We start from the raw sequence: 14,792 nt of genomic DNA, 5'->3' as shown, positions 1-14,792 counted from the left end.
ACAAGGGAGGCTTTGGGGATGACTTTAACAGGGAATTATATGGATGTCACAAGATCCCTGGTGGATTCCTGTAGAATTCACTTCCACCAGATTTCTGTTGCACAATGTGATCTAGGTATTCAGCTAGATACTACGCCTGTTTCTTTTAGTTCTTAATCTACAGACACACAGAAGCATACTCAGAAAAATCTTGCTGTGCTGTGCAGGAGATGTATGCTTTTTGGTAATCAGAGAACAGCCATTGTGAATTTTGGAGCTTTATGCTAACCAGTACATGAGTGGCATTGCTGTTATGGCTGTATGGCTATTTTCCTATCACAGTGGAGTCCTAAGCATTTTGATAACCCCAGGTAATCATCAGAAGTATATTAAAAATTCCAAAAGACAGGGAAAATCCAATTTTGTGGCTGACTTCTATTTTTAATGTTCTTGAATCAGCAAAAGTTATTTTCAAATTCACTGCTAGAGAGTCAGATACCTCTGCTGGCCTAAGCCAAGCTTTGATTCGTTGCTTTGGTTCCTCCATGCCCTTAGATCACGAGTTACCTCTCAGCTTGCTGTCAGTTTGCATGTCCGAGCTGACCTTTTTCTACTTTTCAATAAGTGCTTCATGTGCCCCTGTTCATCCAGCTATAAGCTCTCCATAGACTAAAGTGCCTTTAAAAAAATAGCGTTGATCAAAGTGGGTATTGATCAGGAGCAGCATTATTCACACAGCATTTGTTTATACAACAAGTCCAGAGTCCCCACTCTGTAATTGGCACTTCCAGCCCATGCACAGAAGGATATGCCATGTCTTTGTCTGAGCTGAAAGTCAGAGGGGATTTATAAACTAGAGAATAGGTCTTGCTTTGAGACTGTAGAATAAACATGGGGATCCATGGGAACCAGGGATGTTTGGTTCCTTTCATTGGGAACATCCTCCAATGGCTTGTTTACTGCACCATCACAAAGCAGTGGTTGCTGCAGGGTGACTTCAGTGTGGTAGAGAGAAGGATAGCATTGCTATTACAGAGATTAGGAGGTTAAATTCCCTGTACAGACAGTGAAGAAGAGGAGCTGCCCCAGAGAATGTATCCAAAAAAGCACATGTCTCTGTAACAAGATTCTTAGGCTTTTAATTTAGATGGTGCATCTTACCAGGATGAATGGTCTGAGCACCCCCACTCCCGACCCCAGTGCATCTATGACTGTTTTGTTTGGGTTTTTTACCATGACTCTTTTGGTGTTTTTTCTCTCTTTCTTATCGTGGTAATACTCCAAATTGTTACACTGGGTGGGCAGACACTGGAGACAAAGAATTAATGAAGCAGGCAGAAGACATGGTGTTCAGTGGGAAGAAGGGAAGAGGCATAGCAAAGGCAGCACAAGTTGTAGGGAAAACAAGAGAATAGCAGAGAGTTAAAAACTGATCAAAAGCAAATATCAGTAACAGGATGAGCATCATCAAGTACCCCTGGGCACCACTGAGGTGCCACTGCTGGAATCCACTGTGATGAGCATGTCCTTGCTATTCCTTCCCTCTTCTTCCCTAAGGGCAGGGCAGTCAGCTGTGGTCTGTGAGAAAGCTGAGGGAGGTCAGCACCTTGCAGACACTGTCCTACAGTTTTGGGGGTCAAGAAGATGTCTTAGTAATGGGATCATTGCTGTAAATCTTGTGTAGGTGATCTTGTCTATCCCATATACAAATATGCAGAGCTGGAAGGTGAATTGTCACTACTGTGGGCAGACACTGCAACTGTGCAATTTTGCACACACCTGTGTCCATGCCCTGCTTGGTAATCTGTCTCCCAGGATTCCAGGGTAACTTTCCAGAAGTTTTAAACAACTACTATCCTTAAAAACAGGTTTCTCAAGAAATATTTACGGCTTCTTTTCTAAATATAGGGTTTATCTCTTATGCCCTGCAGTCAGGATAGTAGTGTGGTCTTAGAACCAAGAGCAGTGTCACATTTTATGCTTGAAGCCTTTCAGCATATATGTACATAGCACATATATAAATGCTTCCATTGTAATGTCAAAGTAAAATTCTCGGGAAAACTGAGAGCTACAAATATGATTAGAAAAATGATGAAAATATCCAAATGCAATTAATTTAGGAAAAACTCATGTGGTATGGATATATACAACATTAAGAAATCAGATGCAAAAAGAGTGTGTCTAAAATTTTTAGGTTTTCTGAGATAGAGTTTAATTTAGTTATTTATATTAAGTGATGACACTTGTTTAAAAAGAACAATTGAGAGACATGTTAGCCTAGCCAGATGTATACATGTGGAAAATGTTGACTTTTCTCTGCCTCAAGGTTATTTCCTTCTGCCCATGCTGACAGCTGAAGTTAGCCACTTCAGCTGCCAGATTTCCTTGGCAGAAAGTCTGGACATCCTGTGTTGCATACAGGGTTGCTCTAGAGCAGATTTGGGAGCTTTGCTGTGGGGAAGTGGTAATGCAGCAGCATATGGAATGGGACACGAGTTACTGATGCAGGAAGCAGCAGTGCACAAGAAGATTGGGTCACCAAACCTACACAGGAGATCCAGACCTTGAAGTCATTTCCCAAATGTTGGAATACAGAACTGTCCAGACAGACATAGGGGAGCCCCAAAACTGAAAGTGCCCAGTGCCTACTGGAAGGCTTTGTATGTGTATAATTTGGCAGATGCCTCGAATTTCATAACCCTGTTAAAGATACATTGTCTGAGTTTCAGTGTGTTGTGGTCCCATATCTCTCCTCCCACTGTAGAACGTAAATACTGCTGTTCTTCACTCACAGAGTGACTCCATCCCTCATGAAAGGTGACTTCATCAACTCTGTTGGTCCTTGAGAGGAGTTGAGCTTGGTTATAGGAGATGTTTGTGAAGTACTGGACATCAGCTTTTGGGTATGTAAGACACCCCACTGGTAGGATTGCTGGTAGGGGGAGATATGTGAAGAGGCCTTGGCACTTCATGTATTAAAAAAGCAGTCTGGTGTTTTTCAGCAGCAGTCAGACATCTGGGGTCTGAGTCTGTGTGTTCAGCGTGTGAGTGTTCCCGTCAGCTTGGTTTGAACAAAGGTTTCCTGTCTGTTTTCAGCAAAACTGTGAAGTATAAATATTTATGCATTGGAGCAGCACATTCATCCATTATCCCAACATATAAACGTGTTCCCAGTGCTGTGGTTTCCATTGAGATGTCAGCCAGCGTTTAATCCCCTTGGATCTTGTCTCAGCTGATCAAAACCATGACGCTGCTAAGTGTGGCTATCAATCATGGACAGGACTCCATCCAGCTGGATTGTCATAAATGTTAAGTGATACATTCACTTCAGTGGTTATCAACAGAACAGGATCATACTGTTTCTATTTAAAGTGTTTTATTGTTTCCAAAGCCAACAGGCAAAGGAAGTTGATTATAAGGATCTTCAGTGATAAAAGAAAGGATTGTTAAAATCAAGAGCATAATGTGCCCTATCTGACGTGCAGGTATTATTTCCATGAGGGCTGCAGTTCCTCTAAGGGCATTGCTGCTGACATGGCACCTTCACCCATCACCTGACCTGCAGAGCAGGTGAGCTGGCATTTCCCTGCAAGCTGCTCCTAAAAACAGCACAAATGCTATGGCACAGGAGATTGGTGTCAAAGGCTTTGGGTGCAGCCATACCCAGTCACAGCTGAGAGCAGGGCAATGGGTAGCTTGCAAGTCTCCCTTCACTCAGAAGGGAATGTTTGGCCTTCTTAGAAGTGTGTTTTGGGGAAAATGCATTCAGCAAATGCTGAAGAGGGGAAGTGTAGGTTCAGCACAAGGTTAGATGAGGAAATAGCAGATCCAGTCTTGTGCAGGTTGAGGAGAAGATACAGGGAGACATCCTTTGGGGAGTTCCTTTCTTCTCAAGGAGGCATGGTCCAGAGATAAGCAACCTGTGGACAATGTGGCAGATGTTTCCTTGCTGGGGCCATCTCTGGCCTGGTCCTGACTGCAGACACTGATTTTCCTGGTGTGCCAGACTCTGTTCTGCTTACCAAAGCTGTTGGTGGATGTGGACCAGCTGCCTCCCTTTGTCCATCATCATGCATGGTCCTCCTCTTGTGCAGAGGTACTGAGAAGCAGAAGTTTAAATGTGAATTCTTGTCTCTAAAATACACATCACTCTGTACCTAGATAAAATCCCCTTGAACAAAGCACAAGTGACCTGATCTGCCATGTTACTCCCCACAGAATCCATTATTACTGTGGACAGTCCTGGAATGGCCACTGTGACCCTGACCCTGCCCAACAGCACTGGACAGCACTGCAGCTCCAATTACACAACTGCACATTTCAACATGATATTGAACTTGTGATTTCTATTCCTGTCCTCCTGAGATGAAGAAAGGCCTAGCTGCTGGCCCAGTGGCTGCATTCAGTCCCTGAGTTCTCTGTTTTCCACTTCATGTGGAAGGTGCAGTTTGCAGCTCTGCACTCCTTGCCTTGCAGGGTTGCTGGATGGACACAGAGCACAGTTCCTGCTTGGTCACTGCCACCAGGTCAGGAGTCATCACAGGCACAGTCCCAGGTGGTATCTGCACCTCTGAACCAGCTGCTCTCAGCTGCCATATCCCCAGGGGAGGCTCTGGCCTAATCCTTGTCATTAATTACCCAGCTGGCTTTATTCTTGACCCTATCTATGGCCATAGATAGACCAAAGTACATAGCAGAGTTTTTTGAAAAGTGTTTTCTAAGATGTAGTTCTAGCAAATGAAAAGTTCATAGGAAATCAGAGAGCCTGAAGTGATCCTGGTTTATTTCCCCTGGGCATTTCTGTGGTCTTTTCTTAGTTTTTAAATCAAACAGGTTTTCCTTTACCTTCATCCCTGTGGGGTAAACCTAACTTACAGTAAAGTAGGAAAATAATCAAGCTTCCCTCATTCCAAATAATTTATCAGCACTGGAGGAGTTTTTTGCAGATCAGACTGCCTTCTCCCTGGTTGCTTATTGATAATGCTGCTCTGGCACACTGAAGCAAGTGCTTTCAGCTTCTTAGAGGCTGCTGGGAAGAAATTTTTCCATTTTATTTTAGAAAACACAACCTTTTGGTTTTCACACTGAGAGAAAAGGGCTCTGGAGCTCTGCTTACTGAACAACACACAGGTAATAGCAATCTGAATGTCCATAGTGTTTTTATCTGATGACTTCAAAGGACTCGGCAGAAAGAGGTGTGATTTGCAGGAAGGGAGAGGAGAAGCCACAAGATGCCAAATACTTGTGAGGGGAGCAGAGCTGTTCTTCAAGGCATGGAAATGAGAGCATCCTCTACAGAATTTTAAAAGAATGGGAGCTGTAATGAAGCAAATAGAGGATTTCATCTGCTCAATATGCATGTGTATGCACAGAGTGACATATAAATGTGTGGTTTGTTTAGCTTTTAAGGTTTTGGCAGTGTATTTTTGGACTCACTGGGTTTGATCTACAGATCATTGAACCCCAGATTAGTCTTTTTCTGCTGGTTTCGGGATTCCAAATGACATTGGCTGCTGCTGCTTTCCTGTGCTAATCTGTTAGTGTGACAGAATCACTGTGGTGAGCTATACACAGTTTAAGGAGCATGTAAGAGCCACTGCACATGCAGCCCAGACAGCATTTTAATTTGCTGCACCACAGATGACTCTGGTTGCAGTAAATTTACTGTGAGTAGACTAATTACAAAATAACCCTAATTGAGTAGTTATCAGCAAACAACATCCTGTGGAACAAAACTGCTTACAATTAATAGCGTTTAAGCCATGCACTGGTATTCTGCAGAACGCTAAAATGTAATTACACCGTGCACAGAGATTGTGTTCTGTTCTGGAAACCATGTTTCCAGCACTGCCTTCATTATAAAGGGCTGTTTCAAGATTCAGTACTTGCATTTTAGGCGAAATGAATTTATGAAATAAGTGATGTGTCTCTCCCCTTATGTGTGTGAAGCAGAACCAACTCTAATAAAATCAATGAAGCTGTGGCACTGTCAGGAGAAAATGAGGAGAAATATTAGGAGAAAAATGAGATCTCAGGAAGGGTGTATGTTGCCAGTGATTCTCAGATTAATTTTTATTATGGCCACATGTACAAGTTTGGATAGATAAAACTGGGATGTAAGGAATGAAAAGATGTCTAGCCATTCTGGCTGAAGATAGACCCTACCTCATTGCATGGATGAGGAATGCAGTGCCATTTAAGTGATGGAAATGCCTGTCAGTGCATGGATGCAAAGGGCACTCGGGCCCCTGTCACAGTCGGGATGTGCACACAGCCCCTGCCTTGCTGTTGGTGACTGGTCATTTGAAGGGACTGGTGAGGCAGCCCTGCTGCAAGAGCTGACAAAACCTCCCCCTGCTCACAGCTGATTTGTTCCCTGCTTAGAGGGCCACAGGAATGAATTATCCTTCGAAACTAGATCTGGCCAGTGAGTCAGAAACTGGACAAGTTTCTTTACAGAAGGAGGATGTGTGTACATCTTGTAAGGGAACTGGTGGAAATTGTCCTTGTGGTATCCCAGACTAGGATGTCTGTTTTGCCATCTCCTTGTACCTCTGGGGACAGCTGCCCTGTAGAAAACAAGAGACTTCTGTTTCTCAGGGACGTGTGAATTATGAATTGCAGAGCTGGGGGATTCTTCCTCCAAAAATAAGGCTGTGATGAGCACAGCCTGGCTCTGTCAGTGCTGTCTTGCATAGACAACTTTGGTTTTAGAAGAAATTCAGTGAGGTTAAAACTGCTGGGTGTCTGTGCAAATTAATCCTTTCATTTAAATACAGATAGCTCCTGTCTTGATCATCTGCAAGTTTAGAAGTGGGAGAATGAAATCAGCCTGATGTTGCTCCTGTTTTTTCTCGGTGCTACTGTCTGGTCATATTTCTCCACGTCAGGCCTGTCTGATCACCTGTGGGTCTGGAGGATGCAGAATTGGTCCCCAAGAGCAGACTTGCAGAAATCATCTGGCACATGGCATCTCCAGGAAATGCAGGGAGCAATACATGACACAAGGAGTAGGGGGCAGAAGGGATGGAAAATGTATGGTCAGCAGTCCATGTTCTCACCAAGCCTCTGTTTTGGAAAATGTTATCATTTTATGGAGCATTAAAGGGAGAGCATGGGCAAGCGTGGGAGGGGATAATGGCTGAGTATGTCCTTGCTGCAAACCTCCTGGGAAGGGAGCGTGAGGGCAGCAGAAGCTCAGTGAATATTTTGATAAAGATTACTGTGTATGTACAGAGATGAAAGAAAAGTACTTAAGTGATCGTTAGTGCTTCCCAGTGATCCTGAAATGTGTGGACAGAGTGTTGGTGGGGAAAGTCAAATACAACTATGGCTAAAGAAAATTGTTGGTACGAAGTTATGAGCTGGGGAGAAGAATCAGAAGGCTCGAGAAACCCAACCCAAAACAAAAGCACCAAACCCAACCTCCCCCTGTACAAGGAAAACCCGAGCCCTACTCTTTTTCATATGTAATGTTTTTCATATAAAATGGTTGTTGGATCTCTGGAGTGGGCCCACTAGGATGATTTTAGTAGACAGGCCCTGAAGAGGAAACATGGTGTCTAATTTTCTTAATTTTATTCAGTGCTAAGCAAGCAGCTGTGTACATTAGTACTGGACTGAGCTTGAGTTAAGCTTCAATGTTATTCTTTCCTAATTTGACATTCCAACCATATCAAAACTGTTAGGGTGTCAGTGTAACAGACTAATTGTAAGCAGACAGCTTTTAGATTTGCTTTTTGTTTTAAACCTAAAGTGCCACCAAGGTCAAAGGAGCACAAATTCAGCTATGTCTTTCTAACCATTGCACTTCTCCTAGTACCATTACTGAGCAAATACTCAGTTTTCACAGGAACCTGCAGCTGATGAACTATTATTTTGAGAATGGGGAAGTGTTATGTTCCAGAAATGCCATACTAGCTGCAGCTCAAGGCTGCCACAGTTTAGTTTGAAGCCAGTGGCACTGAGTGTATTACTTTTAAAATAACTGGGGGGGGAAGGATTGACATTTAATTTCTTCCTCCTGAGCCAAGGTGAAGAATTTTCCTCTTTTGTGGCTTCTTGAAACAATGCCTTAAATATATACAGAGTTTTTTACAGTATTAAAAATATAATTAAAGGGAATGCACCCTGTTTCAGGAAGGTTTTTGAAAGGGTACATTTCTTAGATGTATTTCGGGAGTCACTGAATTTTATGAGATTACTGGTTTGTAATGGCTTCCCCTGGAAATGAGGAAGAGTTGTTTAAGAGATCTAATTGTGAATTAAAATGCCAGCAATGTAGGCAGGAAGCCAATCTTACAGGACGTTATTGCCATTTTAAGATTCCAAACCATAATTTGTTTCTGTTGCAAATATTTCTTATGCAGAAGGTAGTTTTAAAACATCCATCTTTTTTCTCCGTGGGTAATCACGACTTCCATAGAAAAACTGAATGACAAGAATCTGTAGCTGAGCAACCTTGAAAAAGATTTTGAAATTGCTCATTGTATATTTAGTCTTCCAAGTAAATGCTTGTCTCTGATAGTTTGAGAATGTGTTAGAAGTGAATAGCCCTGATTTACTGCTCACACTATTTTAATATCCACAGTACCTCACTGATTCATCACTTAGTTGTGTCAAATAAGTTACTCCTGATTGGCACCTTTGTAAAGGAGGAGCAGAGCTCTCCCATCTCCCATCCCTGCTGCTGTCACCAACAGGCTCAATTGAATGCACAGTAAAGTCTAAAGTTTCACAGTTTTACTGTAAAACAAGATATTTGTTTAAAGTCCTGGCCCTACTGATAAGCCCATGGCAAAAGTCCATCATTTTTCCTCTCTACTTTCTCACCAGCCCCCAGGGAGGCCAGAGAATTTTTCAGTCCTTTTTTCCAGGGCTTGCTGCAAGCTGAATGATCTCTAGCATTTCTTGTGTTCAGTGCTCACCCGTTTGTCCTCATCCACAGATGTTACTGTAAAAATGGTGGAAGATTTAAGCCAAAAAGCAAAATTACACTGCAGTAAATTCATTGTCTAATAACTTGAACTCTATAATTTCTGGAAAATAATTTGAATAGCAATTATATGTGCTTTCCAATTGTGAAATGAACAGGATTTCTTCTGAAGGCCTGAATTGCTTATTGCCTTTTAAAACAGAACCTTGTGCCTGAGAGCATTGTCCAAACACTCCCTGAACTCTGTCAGCCTTGGAGCCCTGACCACCTCCTCGGGGAGCCTGGTCCAGTGCCCAGCCACCCTCTGGGTGAAGAACCTTTTCCTAATATCCAACCTGAACCTCCCTCAATAGTCTGCAACACTTGTAGGTCCTGTCAGAGAGCACCACCAGAAAGAGCTGTCAGTCAAAAGGATCTTTTCCTACAAATCTCTTTGGAAACCTCATCACTCAGCTGAAGCTCAGGGCAGCCCTCGGTGTAAGTGGAATATAATGGTTTGTATCATTCTCTTTGCTGCCAGGTGATTGTGTCTCCTTTGTGGAGACTTCCTTGCCTGTACTAATGGAAGTGTTTTGTTGAAGTCTTGATTAATTACTGTAACTCATTAGAAGTTGTAAGAGAAGCACTTCGCTGGTGAGAATGCACCTCTGTTGGTGACTGGCTGTAAACAGCAGCTTCAGCAGTCTGGCTGCTTACTCACCTATGGTTTTAATTGCAAATGAAGGCTTCCAGCCAGCCCATGGATATTATGTGCAGTGGAGCATTGCAAACCCTGCTACTCTCAGACTGAAAGCTCCGTGTGTGTTACTGTGCTACATAATAGTGTGGAGCTCGACACTAGTATGACTAAACAGAACCATGCATTTTCATGTTCTTCATCTATTTCCAGGCTGTGAATCATTCTGGGCAATTTACTGAAGAGTAGAGAGGAAAAGGAAAGTTCAAAAGAGAAATATACTGCAATATATGTTTTATCCATTTGTACTTTCCCTTTTGCATGGGACTGAGGTGTAGGGACTGAGGCTCTGGGAGAATTTCCCTGTGACACTCTGAGCAGGTTTGAGGATCTATCCCCAAGTCATTCTGTCTGAGACAGTCACCTTCCTTGGTCATTTATTCAAAAGCATGTGAGGAATATACCCCCTTACAGAGGGGAAAGCTGGACAGGAGAACCCAGCCAGGCTGGCTCATTCAGCCCCCTTGCCAGAGAAACAAATGGCTAAGGAGAGGTGTGGTTGAGATTAATTGTGAGGAGAGCTACCAAGAGACATTGTGGAAAAGCCTTCTGTATAACACACACTGGATTTGCCAAGCCAGAGCAGAGGGAGGCTACGTGGAGCTGATGTGGTTTTGTAAACAAATCTATGATTTTCTGCCAGGAGGTGATCACAAACCCGAGTTTCCTGTGAAGTGTTGAAGGCAAAGTGGGCTAGAGGTTTAACTGATGTAATAAAGTAGCTTTGCTGACCCCTCTTAAGTGATGTCCAACTTCAGTGCATTTATTCTGTAACCTTTATCAGTGAACCATAAAATGTCTATGCACTTCTATCACCAAAATTTTAAGTTCACTGAGAAATAAACAAGACAATTTTGTTCTTATAGGAGCTAGCAAAGGTAAAGAGGTAGGGATTCTTGACTTACCAATCTATGGAAATTTATAGTCCAAAGCAAAGCCCATCCATCCAGCATTTGGGAATAAGAACAGTTGTATGGCAGTTCTGATTCTGAAAATGTTCTACCTTGCAGATCCCTGAACAACAAATGAGAAAATCACCTCTGACAGGCTCATGAGGAATATTACAAGGAAGCTTCAGACATCTCTGGCTTTCTTAGCCTGGTCATCAAAAAGGAAATCTTAATGAGAAATCCCACTAGAATCAGCTCCTTCATTTACAATTGAAAAGGCTGTAGTTAACACACAAGTTCTCTCAGTCATTTTTGGCCATTTGTAGACATAATTTGCCAAACATGCAAACATTTGTGCTGCCATGATATTTATTTTATATTTCTGTAGCCTGCAAAATCTTAGGAAATAAATCAGTGATGTTAGAGGGCCCCTAACGTGCAAATTTGAAATCACCCAGAAAGTTCTACTGAAATCCATCCCAGCAGAAGGATCCCATCAAGAAGAAGAAAAAGGAAAGATGCAATGTGATTGCTCTAGAAGCTATTAAAGAGCTCTCAACTAAGGAGGGACAGCAAGAATTGCTCCATTCCACCACACCATGGGCCAACCATATAAGCACTAATAGAAGCTGAGTCCTAGACTAATACTGGGGAAACTTGGGTTTCATTCTTTGATGTGTCACAGGCTCATTGGGACATCTCAGACAGCTCATGTCATGTACAGGTGTTTAATTCCATTGCAGATACATGCAGAGGAGAAATGGGGGTGGTGATGTTACTGTTAGTTTAGTGTTTGTGTGGATTTTAAATCGTGTTTATCAAGAGACTTTGAAATAATTTTGTTTAAAAGTAACAGGTTTTTTTCTGAGTTCCGTAAGGGACTTTGCTGGACAAAAGTATCTTTTAGGAGGAAATTTTCTCTCTTTTCTCTCTTTCTTTTTCTGGTAACTGTCAGTATGTCTGATGTTTTTGTACCAGACCAAATCTGTTCCCTTTGTTTCAGGGTGCTTAGGAAGGCAACTGTGGTTTTACTTATCATATATTTCAAAGCCTGCCTGGTGCAATATTAGTTTCCACAATAAATTTCCCAAGGTAAAGTGACAAACCAGTAATTTTTCATTACGAATCAGCTATCCATGAAAGATTGGATTTAGGTCAAAATTTATTACCCTATGGAACTGAAGCCAATATTTAACATAATGTCAGCTATCTTGATATTAGAGAATTTTAATGGTTATGCAATTTTATTCAATGATGAAGTTATTTCAGTTGTGAAGTGTATGTCTGGGCAATTTGATATACAGAGCCTTGAGATGAAAATTAGATAAACATGGAAAATGGTGATTGATTGCTGGAAGGTTGCAATAATGTCTGCCTTGATGTACCTTTTATTGTTAAATTATTTATCTAATGCAATCTCCTACACTTTTAGTAGTCTTTAAGTTGGCATTAAATCGATGTTTAAGTCTTCACAGTCAGAAAGGCCTCATAACTCAAACTGATAAATATCTTCTAACACATCAGGAGGAATAATGACCCATCTTAATATCTGAAAGTAAGAAAGGTGTTATTCTTCCTGTTTTCTATGAATCCTTGTAGAAAGATTTAACCATAAAGCAGAATAAAGAAGACAGAAAGAAATATCAGGAAAAAAAACATAGTAGTAGTTTGTCTGGGGAATGGAGAGCAAATCCTGCTTTGCAAGATGAGTAAGAATTGTCTCCAGGACTGAGCAGAGCCGTGTGGGTTGTCCTGGAGGGCAGGCAGGGATGTGCAGGAGGCTCATTGCTGGGCAGGGAGCAGAGATTGGAGAGTTGGCCCCAGCTCCTGCGTGTGCCAGGGCACATCCAGCACCTGCTGCAGTGACCGAGCCTCCCCTGCCTGTGCCAGGGGACAAGAGCTGGGAGCCAAAGCACAGCGGGGCACTGGGATTGTCCCTGGGAGCCGGGGCTGACACTGATCCCGTGCAAGTGACAGCATCCAGACAGGCTCTGTTGTGTGCTGGGAGCCTGGCTGCTCTGCCTGCATGGCCCCTTGCTCGTGTCCTTCTGTCTGCACTTGGTCTGAACACAGATTAACCATTTTGTATGTCACTGTTCAGAGCATGGTGCAGGCAGCTTGTTTTCTACCCCATCTCCCAGGTGTTACAAGGGCCTGGTTTATTTGTCAGAAGGCAGATAAAAGGATCAGCAAGCACAGCTGAAGGTGCCTTTTTCTTGTGCATGTACCAGTTTAAACACCAGAAAGAAATAAGCATAGTCTATAGGAAAAAAAAAAAGAAAAGAAAATTAAAAAATCTTTATTCAGATAGTAACTAAATCTAGTGAAGAGTGAATAGGAATGTGAGTTCCTTTCTGCCTTAAAGGCAGCAATATTGTTGAAAAACCAATGCTGAAATTTTATTCAAATAGTAGGAGGCTTTTAACTTTTTGAGGTAGAGATAGAAATAATTATCCTATGGATAAATAGAATCTCCAAAGGAGTTTTCATCTTATATCATTACAAATTTATTTCAACTCTACCTAAAACTATTCAGCTGCAATATGACAGAGGTGCCCTAAGTGCCCTTGGTACTTTGTAATTTTGTCCAGAATTCAAGTAGAATTTGAAAACCTTGCATCATCCCTGAATAAAACATTTCAGAGCTGCTGGAAAATTTTTCATCATTTGCATAAATCTTGGGTAGAAATAATTGTGATTTGACAATTTTCCTTATCTGTGCTGGAAACTGAAAACTATAATTGTTTGCTGGCCTCAATTGGTGTAGCTTCATTTGGATAAAGCAGTGAACCAAACCAACCCTGCAGCTTTTCTAAAATGCCACCATCTCCCTTTTGAACAGCATCTGCCTATGCTGAGGCAAAACAGAGGAAATCCTACATTTCTTCAGACTAATTGCATTAAGCCAGACTGGAAATTGTATAATACTACACAGGAGACATTTAACATCCCTAAACCTGAAGCTTCAAAGGGCAGTTTTTGTAGCAGTTCAAGCTCCCTACCTGGGCTTGTTTATTGCTTTGAACATTGCAGACTTACTTTTATGATTCATAATCATCCATAAAGAAATTCAGCCGTTATTTAAAATGCTCTGTTGGGAACACTCGGTAGTTATTAATTAATAATACATCAGGAAAGCAACAGAAGGGCAGGTAAAGCTGCAGTTGGAAGTATTGGCTGGGTCTCTGCTGCCTTCAGAATTGTGGTTATATCTCATTTCCCTGGGGATAGATCATCCTTGTGACCCTGGGCTCTCCTCTTCATACTCCAGGCACTCTCTGTAGAAAATACTGACTGATGCATGAATTTATCCACAATTCAAAGTAAACCAAAGTGCCTGTTAGCATTAAGAGGTATAAACTGACTCCTAACTTTTTTGCAGTGCCAGAAACCTGTCAGGGACTGTCAGAAGAGAACACAAAATCACTCAGTAATTCATTTTAAATGAAGAAAATTTAGGGCTAAGTATAAAAAAAGAAAAAGAAAAAAGCACATTAAAATCTACTTTGAAGTTCTGTTACATATTGTAAAGAGTTTTATAGACAACACTGCCACTTTATTACAGGGCCAGTGAGGGTCAATGCTGTGAAAGTCAGTGCAAACCTGGTGTCAGTGAGGTGCCAGTTGTTCCATCCATTCAGATGGACCAGCTGAATGTTGCTGCTTTTGAAAAAAAAAGGATGAACTGCTGGGAGATTTCCTATATCCACTGCTGGCCCAGAGCTCAGCTCTGTTTGGCAATATTTTTTTGTATTTTTGCTTTCATGCTGATTACCACTTTTGCAATGTGTTCCTATTTCTGTGTGGTAATTGGTAATCTGGAAAATTTACTTGGTGTGCAAGATTTAATATTAGGTCCTGCTGTCATGCTGACAATGAATTAGCTTTTTGGACTCTATCATATGTTCTCAGCAGGCACATATGTAATTAAAATGAGCCCACGTTGAGTTTCATATTAACACTCAAATCACCTTTGGCAAAAGGTCTCTGTGTTCTTTTGGGATTACACTCTAGGGCAATGTAATTACAGTGTCAAGTATAATTTTTACTTTTAAATACTTCTTCATTTACAATAATATTAAACTTTTCCATACTGGTTCACTTTTGGATTTATAAAGTGATTTTGTTCTAATAAAAAGGCTGCCAGCACAGGCATTCTATTTTAGATGTTGTCTTCAGCTCTAAGAAAGTTGTGCTGTTGAACATTAAGCATTTGGTGTCAGGAGACATTGGATTAGTTTACATTAAAAGT

General features: G+C 41.6%; 1 protein-coding gene across 2 annotated transcripts in view; it reads left to right on the top strand.

Annotated features, from left to right (window-relative positions):
* Positions 1 to 14,792, top strand: part of XYLT1 (xylosyltransferase 1) — a 177,892-nt gene that overhangs the window by 84,195 nt on the left and 78,905 nt on the right. The gene's annotated exons all lie outside the window — the stretch shown is intronic.

Source organism: Sturnus vulgaris, chromosome 16, assembly GCF_052056855.1.
Source record: "Sturnus vulgaris isolate bStuVul1 chromosome 16, bStuVul1.hap1, whole genome shotgun sequence".
Taxonomy (NCBI): Eukaryota; Metazoa; Chordata; class Aves; order Passeriformes; family Sturnidae; genus Sturnus; species Sturnus vulgaris.
Note: the sequence above shows the minus strand (reverse complement) of the source record. Positions and strands in the feature narration are given on the sequence as shown.